Genomic DNA, 10,188 nt, shown 5'->3' on the forward strand with positions numbered 1-10,188 from the left:
AAAAATAAAGCTATGGATCTCGCTCATCAAAGCAGCTTGATCTCCTCATGTCAATCATTTTCCTCCTCTTACTTTCTCTTTCAGGCTAGTTCCCATCTGGAGTACTGAGATCCACCGTGTCTACTTATTTGCCTGGGTTTCTAAGACCTGAACGGGAAGGCGCCCTGTGCCTTCACTCCCCCGGGAGACCGGGAGGGCACCTGTGGCCTCACGTAGATGGTGCAAGTCTCTTGTCTTGAGACTTTATTGATTTTCTGTATAAACCAAGGAACTCCAGCCTCTTTTCTTCTCTCCTCTAGTTTCTTATCTACAACATTCTTATCTCTCTCTCTCTCTCTCAATCAATCGCTGACGCCGTTTCTCCTTCGGGTTTCCCTGGATCCTGCGGGGGCTGGACCCTGGGGCAGTTGTATCCAACTCTTTGTGACTCCATGTACTATATAGTCCATGGAATTCCCCAGGCCAGAATACTGGAGTGGGTAGCCTTCCCTTCTCCAGGGGATCTTCCCAAATCAGGGATCAATCCCAGGTCTCCAGTATTGCACATGGATTCTTTATCAGCTGAGTCACAATGGAAGCCCAAGGATACTGGAGTGGGCAGCCTATCCCTTCTCCAGCAGATCTTCCTGACTCAGCAATCAAACCAGGGACTCCTGAATTGCAGGTAGATCCTTTAATAACAGCTATCTGCTGCTGCTGCTGCTACTAAGTTACTTCAGTCGTGTCTGACTCTGTGTGACCCCATAGATAGCAGCCCACCAGGCTCCCCCATCCCTGGGATTCTCCAGGCAAGAACATCGGAGTGGGTTGCCATTTCCTTCTCCAATGCATGAAAGTGAAAAGTGAAAGTGAAGTCACTCAGTTGTGTCCGACTCTTGGCGGTCCCATGGACTGCAGCCTACCAGGCTCCTCCGTCCATGGGATTTTCCAGGCAAGAGTACTGGAGTGGAGTGCCATTGCCTTAGGGAAGCCCAAAACTAACATAGCATTATATTAAATATTCCTTCAACAAACAAAAACAGAAAACCAATACTATGGTGTTACAGATATAATGTATGTGGTAAGGGTATAAAAACATGTCCAGCAATCTCAGGATATTGGTGACTTCTAAGGAGGAAGAATAGGAAAATGATGCAACAATGGGCAGAGGAGTAGTTTGGTTTTATATTATTCTCTTTTCCAAGAAAAGATGCCTAAAGGATATCTGGGAAATTATTAATTTTCTTTTTTTAAGAAGTGATAACTGGTTGTCAGTTACATTCTTTTTTGTATATGCAAATTACAATATTTACAATATTACAATTAGAAAACTAAAGGTTGTCAAAGAACACTAAAAATATTTTGTATATCTATTATTAAAGATAAGCTAGGGTTGGGGAAATCACTTCGACTTGCTAATCAAGTTGTTGATTACAAAATTATCTTCCAAATCAGCAAATTTTATGTTGAGCACATCATTATAATAATTAAAATATATAGGTCACAAATGGATTATTTTTGTCATTCTAATAACTCATTAGAAATAGTAGCTTATTGAAGTAATGGATAGTTTGGTGTTAAAACATAATAAATAAAACAGTTCAGTAAAATAATTTCATTACTCTGATTAACTTCAATGCAAAATGTCTTACCAATATTCCTTTACTCTGAAAATGCTCCTGAACTATAAAATTCACATGAGTCCTTTTGTTGTTTAGGTTCTAAGTCTAATTTTTGGGACCCCGTGGACAGTAAACCACCAGGCTCCTATGTCCATAGGATTTTCCAGGCTAGATTATTGGACTGGGTTGCCATTTCTTCTCAAGAGGATCTTTCCAACCCAGGGATCCAACCCTCGTCTTCTGCATTGGCAGGTGGATTGCTTAACACTGAGCCACCAGGGAAGCCCTTAAATGAGGCTAATGAGTTAGTAGAAAGGCAAAAGGGAATTCTGCTTTCTTATTCCACTCATTGCTGCTTGATTTTGTTTTAAATTTTTACTGCTTCAAGGGGTTATAAACTAAGCATTTTTAAATTAGTCATCATTCAGGCAAGGAAAGCTGTTTTCATTACTCAAACATGTGAAGCTTGCCACTATCTCAGGACCTTTGTACATGCTATGGTTTCTATTTAAGATGCTTTTTCTGAGACTTTTAAATTAGACTGTTCTTTCTAATATATACATGAGGTTTAAGCATTATTTCCCCCTAGAAAGGCCTCTTACTCAGTCTATGCAAAGTTATCTTTTTCTACTGACACACTATTATTATCTTCCCAGCGTCTATTTTCTGAAATTATATCTATGTTTATTGCTCCTTGGAAGAAAAGCAATGCCAAACGTAGATGGCATATTAAAAAGATGAGGCATTACTTTGCCTACGAAGGTCTGTATAGTCAAAGCTATGGTTTTTCCAGTAGTCATGTATGATTGTGAGAGCGGGCAACAAAAAAGGCTGAGTACCAAAGAATTGATGCCTTTGAACTGTGGCGCTGGAGAAGACTCTTGAGAGTCCCTTGGACAGCAAGGAGATCAAACCAGTCAATGTTAAAGAAAATCCACCCTGAATATTCATTGGAAGGACTGAAGCTGAAGCTGAATCTCCAAGACTTAGGTCACTTGATGGAAAGAGTTGAGTCATTGGAAAATACCCTGATGCTGGGAAAGACTGAAGGCAGGAGGATAAAGGGATGACTGAGGATGAGATGGTTTTATGATATCACTGGCTCAGTGGACATGAGTTTAAGCAAGCTCAAGGAGATGGTGAAGGAAAACGAAGCATGGTGTGCAGTCCATGGGGTTGCAACGAGACAGACACGACTGTGTGACTGAACAACAATATATTTTTGTTGTCCCTTTTACCTTCCTCAGTATAAAATAAAAATAAATTTAGAGAAGAAACTTTCTCTTGTTTACCAATGTATTTCAATAATTTAGAATATGTATGACATAGACGCTGCTAAAAAATTGTTCTTTTGTTCAATGATATAAATGCTAACCTTAAGCAAGGTACAAATAAAAAAGTAAAAGTAGGGAGACTGGAGCCGCAAGAGCCACCAGGGCAGCAGCTGCCTCCGCGGCTGGGCTGAAGAGCCGGTGAAGCAGGCTGAAGAGGAGGCGGTGGTGGCGGAGCGGGAGCAGGGACCTGGCGTGGGCAGAGTGCAGCGGTGCAGTATACTCTAGAGAACAAGCCTTCAGATATCTTTGCCATATTGACTCTGAGCCATCAGGGGACTCAGGCTTATGAGGAGGTACTGTTACACAAAGCAGTGTCTAGTGAAAACAACAAGAAAGAGGGGAAAGGATCAGAAGCAGCAGCTAAAATACTATAGAAAACCATGAGATCTATCAGATCTTTTGCCAGTGATGATCGCCATGTTATGGTGAGACATTCGACAATTTATCCATCTCCAGAGGACCTTGAAGCTGTTCAGAATATGGTATCTATCTACTGTTGATTGTGCTCTTAAACATGTCTCAGGTAATGAAACAAGTAAAGGTACAAAAGCAGAGAGTGAGACAGAAGTAAAGAAGGAAGAGGCCGTAGACACCTATTCCAAGGATCAAGGTGGTCGGACATTGTGTGGTGTAATGAGGATTGGGCTGGTTGCCAAAGGCTTGCTGATTAAAGATGATATGGACTTGGAGCTGGTTTTAATGTGCAAAGACAAACCCACAGAGACCCTGTTAAGTACAGTCAAAGATAATCTTCCTATTCAGATTCAGAAACTCACAGAAGAGAAATATCAAGTGGAACAATGTGTAGATGAGACATCTATTATAATTTGGAAAGAAAAGAAGCCACACTAACTTTGAAGGTGATTCCCCTCTAATTAGAGACGAATTGGAGAAGGACAGAGAAAAGTTTGTGATGAAAGATCCTCCAGACTTACTGGACAGGCAGAAATGCCTGAATGCCTTGGTGTCTCTTCGACATGCCAGATAGTTTCAGGCAAGGGCAAATGGATTAAAGTCATGTGTAACTGTCCTCTGCATTCTCTGTGATTTGTGCAACAGAGTCCCCACATGGGCACCATTAAAAGGATGGCCACTAGAGCTTATATGTGAAAAGTCTATAGGTACTTGTAATAGACCTTTGGGCGCTGGGGAGGCCTTGAGATGAGTAATGGAGTGTTTGGCATCTGGAATTCTACTTTCTGGGGGTCCCAGTCTTCATGATCCTTGTGAGCAAGATCCAACAGATGCTCTGAGCTATATGACCATCCAGCAAAAAGAAGATATTACCCACAGTACACAGCATGCACTCAGACTATCAGCCTTTGTTCAGATTTATAAAGTGCTGGAGATTGACCCCCTTCCATCTAGTAAGCCTTTTCAGAAATATTCCTGGTCAGTTACTGATAAAGAAGGTGCTGGGTCTTCAGCTCTGAAGAGGCCATCTGAAGATGGATTAGGGAATGATAAAGATCCCAATAAGAAGGTGAAATGAAACTTAAGGAAAATTCTGGATAGTAAAGCGATAGACCTTATGAATGCACTAATGAGGCTAAATCAGATCAGGCCTGGGCTTCAGTATAAGCTCTTATCTCAGACTGGCCCTGTCCATGCCCCAGTCTTCGCAATGTCTGTAGATGTGGATGGCACAACATATGAAGCATCAGGACCATCCAAAAAAACAGCAAAGCTTCACGTATCAGTGAAGGTACTGCAGGCAATGGAATACCCAATGGGCTTTGATGCAGATACTGAATGTATGAGTTCTGATGAAAAGTCAGATAATGAAGGCAAAAATGAAATAGTGTCTTCAAACTCAAGTAATAATACTGGAAATTCCACAACTGAAACCTCCAGTACCTTAGAGGTAAGAACTCAGGGCCCTATCCTCAGAGCAAGTGGCAAAAATTCTCTAATGGAGCTCAATGGAAAAAGAAGAGGTCTCAAGTATGAACTCATCTCGGAGACTAGTGGAAGCCATGACAAACGCTTTGTGATGGAGGTAGAAGTGGATGGATGAAAATTCAGAAGTGCAGGTCCAGATAAGAAAGTGGCAAAGCAAGTGCAGCTTTAGCTGCCCTGGAGAAGCTGTTTTCTAGACCCAATGCAGCAAATAATAAGAAAAAGAAGATTATCCCTCAGGCAAAGGGTGTTGTGAATACAGCTGTGTCCGCAGCAGTCCAAGCTGTTCAGGGCAGAGGAAGAGGAACTCTAACAAGGGGGGGCTTTTGTTGGGGCCATAGCTGCTCCCGGCTACATACATAGCTCTAGGCTATGGAACACCCTATGGTTACAGCACAGCTGCCCCTGCCTATGGTTTATCCAAGAGAATGGTTCTGTTACCCGTTATGAAATTCCTAACATATCCTGTTCCCCACTACTCATTCTGTTAGCAAATGACAGAAGCTAATTCCTATTCCAACAACAACCCAGTACATACAGAATGTTAGCAAAAAAGCCTTTTATCCTGCTTTCTTTGAACACATACTTGATCAAAATTATTTGTAAAGAACATCTTTTCCTACATTTTGCTTTTAACAAATGAAAATTTAGTTCTCTAAAACTAGAAAACAAACAAAAAAGAAACTAGTTCTGTGAAATGGTACCTCATTTCCGGAAAATAACTTATACCAGCCCTTCTGTTCTAGGGAAATAAGTCTAGCAGTTCAAAGTTTAAGTTGTAAGAGGAATATCAGATTACGTAAAATTAAATTTGTGAAGGATGTATAGAGTCTTAAAACACTGATCACAAATAAACTGCTTTGTTGTAACACAGAAAAAAAAGTAAAAGTAGGTGTTTTTGATTAAGTTAGATAAAGATCATTTTGTTTCTTCTTGAAAATGCTTGGGTACTCCATACCTTTCATGAAAATAAAGAAACAGAGCTAGAGAAGCTTTGGAGAAGAGAATGAGTGTCATTTTCATCTGGGTGAAACATGTTTTGCAACTATTGGTCTGCAATTGGGGTTAATTAAGATGAGGGATAAAAATGTTGGAGGCCCTCAAGTACAGATATAAGGTATAATTGGCATCACTAGAGGAGAAATGACTAAAAAGAGAAGATGGTTAAAGACAGAATTTTGATGTATATGAGAAAGTTAAGGTCATCAAATAAACTGAGGAACTGAGAGATAAGTTGACTTTCTGGTGGTTAAAGTGAAAGACTATGTTAAGGATGTGGTATTGGTCAGTTTATAGGAAAACCAACAAGGAGCTATTGGATTGGGGAAATAGATGGTCATTGGTGACCATAAAAATTGATTCTGAGTTTCGGCCAGAGTGCTATCAGTGAATATAAAACTGAAACAATAAGTGCTAAGGACACGGGCAAAGAGTCCACAGGATTCTGCTGCTGTGCTGGGCTTAGTTGCCTCTGACTCTTTGCAACTGCAGCCCACTAGGATCCTCTGTCCATGGGGATTCTCCAGGCAAAAATACTGGAGTTGGTGGCCATGCCCTCCTCCAGGGGATCCTCCCAAACCAGGGATCAAACCCACGTCTCCTGCATTGCCAGTGGATTCTTTACCAGCTGAGCTACCAGGGCAGCCCTCCATAGGATGCTATCTCTAAGTAATTTGATGTAAAGGAGTGTGTGCATGTTCAGTAATTTTTGACTCCCTGTGACTCCATGGTTTGTAGCCCACTGGGCTCCTCTGTCCATGGAATTTTGCAGGCAAGAATACTACAGTGGGTTGCCATTTTCTAGTTCAGGGAATCTTGCTGACCGAGGGATCAAACCTGCATCACTTGCCTCTCCTGTATTGGCAGGTGGATTTTTTACCAATTGCATCACCTTGGAAGCATGCCAGCTTAGCCACAAGGGAAGCTCAAGAATACTGGAGTGGGTAGCCTATCCCTTCTCCAGCAGATCTTCCCAAGCCAGGAATCAAACCAGGGTGTCCTGCATTGCAGGTGGATTCCTTACCAAATGAGCTATGAGGGAAGCCCTATGTAAAGAAGAGAGGGAGAAGTAAATAGCTGCACCAAGGTTTTGGTGATGGGTGACTGAGTCCTCATCTCAAAAACGATGGAATAAATTAAAAAATGTGAATAGGTTGCATAACATAAAACACTGAACAACTGGAAGATAATTTAATAGATTTTCATTTACTTCCATTTAATACTCTTTAAATTCTATAATTTAGTATCTTAGAAGAGATGGAGCCAGAGTATATAACATATAACAATTATGATCAATAGAAAATAATTCTAATAATGAATTCTAATTTCTGAGTAAAGATCACTCATCAGCTCATGCAAAGCTATTAAAAAATCTTTCTTCCCCGTTTTTCTAAAATTTTAGGTGAACAAGTTTAATGGACTCATTCATTCTGGTTTGTCTAGAGAATAAAGGTATAATAATTTCTGGAGGCTATGTAAATATATCCAAAATGAAACTGAGATTTGGAGTTAAAATGCAAAAAATGACCCAGAGAGATGTTATGGGGAGGGAGGTGGGAGGGAGGTTCATGTTTGGGAATGCATGTACACCCGTGGAGGATTCACGTCAATGTATGGCAAAACCAATACAGTATTGTAAAGTAAAATAAAGTAAAAATAAAAATTTAAAATAAAGTGTGAAAAAAGTGCAAATTGTTCATCTCAGTCATTTGACTATATGAGATGAAATATGCCCTTTAATAAAGAACGAGGCATTATAGACAAATCAGAATTTCAAATCTGAAAAAAATCTTTAAACTTCATGTGGTTTTCTTTTCCCCTCTGTTGCTGTTAAAATAATATAAAAAGTCCTGCTAAGATTTAGCTAAAGATATAACTCCCTATCCTTCCTTATGGTAGTTGAGAACACTTAACAATTTCCCAAGTTAGCAAGAGAAATATGTTTGAAAGGACATAGCTAAACAAAAGAAATGAGATAAAATCTGTTACTTAGTTCTGATAATTTTTATATAATCCCTCCAAATGGTTGCTTCTGCCTCTTTGCCCCTACATTTTTTTTAATCAGCCCATATTTTAGGGCATGTTGATGCAACACTAGGAAATGTAAGCCAGCTACCTGAAGTACTTATTTAGAACCCAGAATTATTAAATCTGAAGCAAGGCCTGTGTGATTCAATTGCTATTTTTCTTTTGTTAACACATGAAATGCAACAAAGTTACATCATCTTTTTGCAATACTAATATTAAATTAGATCTGAGAATCTGATAGCTGTTAAATATATAAAGTGCAAGATAATACAATCTGCTTCCTTGTTCCTGTTATCTTCTATTTGGAATATCAGAGTGTTAAAAACTGAATTTGGAAAGTGCCCACCCATGTGCCATACATGTCTTTGAAATCTTTTTTTTTTAATCTTATCTACAGTAACATGCTACCTTTGCAACATACCTCTAAGTATCTGAGATCTGAGTTTCACTCTCTAAGAATGTAGACATAGTTCTCCCTGTGCGTATGTATGTGTGCTAAGTTGCTGCAGTCATGTTGGACTCTTTCTGACCCTGTGGGCTGTAGCTCACCAGACTCCTCTGTCCATGGGATTCTCCAGGCAAGAATACTACAGTGGGTTGACATTTCCTCCTCCAAAAGATCTCCCTCACCCAGTAATCAAGCTGGCATCTCTTATATCTCCTGCATTGGCAGGCAGTTTCTTTACCACTAGCACCACCTTTGAAGCTCCAGTGTATTTCTCCCTGTGTGTGTGCTTAGTCGCTCAGTCATGTCCAACTCTTTGCAACCCTATGCCCACCTTGCTCCTCTGTCCATGGGGATTCTCCAGGCAAAAATACTGGAGTGGATTGCCATAACCTTCTCCAAGGGATCTTCCCAATCCAGGGATCAATCCCTGATCTCCCACATTTCAGTCAGATTCTTTATCATCTGAGCCACCAGGGAAGCCCATATTTCTTCCTACTATAAGCCAAAGGAAGTCATTTTCTACCTTGGAGGTCTACACCTTAGATAAGAGCATCCTCAGAAAATAAGTCCTAGCTAATAATTCTCCTTATTCAACTGTATTTTTAAGCAAAACAAATATAAGATAATTAATTTGGGAAATAACAGTTTCCACAATTCTCGCAACTTTTGCTTTTATCACTGTTTTCTTTAGTATTATACCCCATCTTAGATCTTAATGTAAATCTGGGGAACAATGAAGCAACTATAAGATCCTGGAGGAGAACTATAAGATAATTGAAAACTGAGTTGAGACATGGATCTTAGGGAATCACTTGGAAGAAAAAGAAGCCTTCGCCAGATTAAATGAATTTATCTTCCTATGTTTCTTTTGTCCAATTAAAAGAGGATTACTCTATTCCACAGTGTATTGGGGATTAAAATTGCTTGATACACTCAGTTACTTTGAAGATACTACGCAAAAAAACTGCATGAAATTTTTAAAAGTCGGGAAGATTAAATATTTGTACTTTGGAAATACTCCTTGAGCCTTTGTGGTGATGACCACTGAAATGGACCTCACAAAGAACACAGAGGTTCCAGAAAAGGAGAGAAAAATAGTATAATCATAGACAAATGATGCTTTAATACAAATCAATGGTCTTGAATCAAAAGGAAATATCCCCCACAAATTCTACAGTGAAGGTAGAATGCTCATGTTGAGTTCACAATTGTTTTGAAAAGATCTGTGACTCCAGAGAATTCAGTATTTTTAAAAGTTCAAACAGGATCATTTCTTGTAATATATGGCAAATTTGAGAAGGTTGCCCATGATTATTAAAAATTAGTCTAGTGTTTTTGATTGGGATACCTATTTCCATGAAATATTGGCAGAAAGGATTTAACATATTTTCATGTATCAGTAGGCAGTTACAGCTGAAAGAACATTAGAGATTATCTAGCTTCTTGTTTTACAGATGATGGATCAGGAAATAATGTTTACATTTTTATTAATATGAGGATGACAGAAATTGAGTCATTAGCTCTTAAGCATGTATTTTTTCAATGTTATTCTTTTTATTAAAGCTATTAGGAAAAGTGTACACCAAAAAACTTTGGAGTCATTTACCAACTTTAGAATGCTTAGAAGTGTTGTACAATTAGTAAGATTATTATTTAAATTAAGCATTTTTAGATGAAGGCAGATCCAAAGGCCAATGTTTACCTGTTTATGACCTATGTAGTTCTTCTTCTGTGTGTTCTGACACTAATGAATACATATAATTTCATCTCAGTGCATTTTCATTTCCAGAGCACAATTTTCATATGTTTATCTTTTGAAAAGTCAGTTAAATCTTTTATTAAATCTACCCTAGCATCAAATTTACACTCACACTCAACT

The 10,188-nt window shown here is 39.1% G+C and overlaps 1 pseudogene; it reads left to right on the forward strand.

Annotated features, from left to right (window-relative positions):
- The first annotated feature begins 3,105 nt into the window (after positions 1-3,105).
- Positions 3,106-5,633, forward strand: LOC120879471 (annotated as a pseudogene).
- The last annotated feature ends 4,555 nt before the right edge of the window (positions 5,634-10,188 follow it).

The sequence above is a fragment of the Oryx dammah genome, unplaced genomic scaffold (genome assembly GCF_014754425.2).
Source record: "Oryx dammah isolate SB20612 unplaced genomic scaffold, SCBI_Odam_1.1 HiC_scaffold_20, whole genome shotgun sequence".
In the NCBI taxonomy this organism is placed as follows: domain Eukaryota; kingdom Metazoa; phylum Chordata; class Mammalia; order Artiodactyla; family Bovidae; genus Oryx; species Oryx dammah.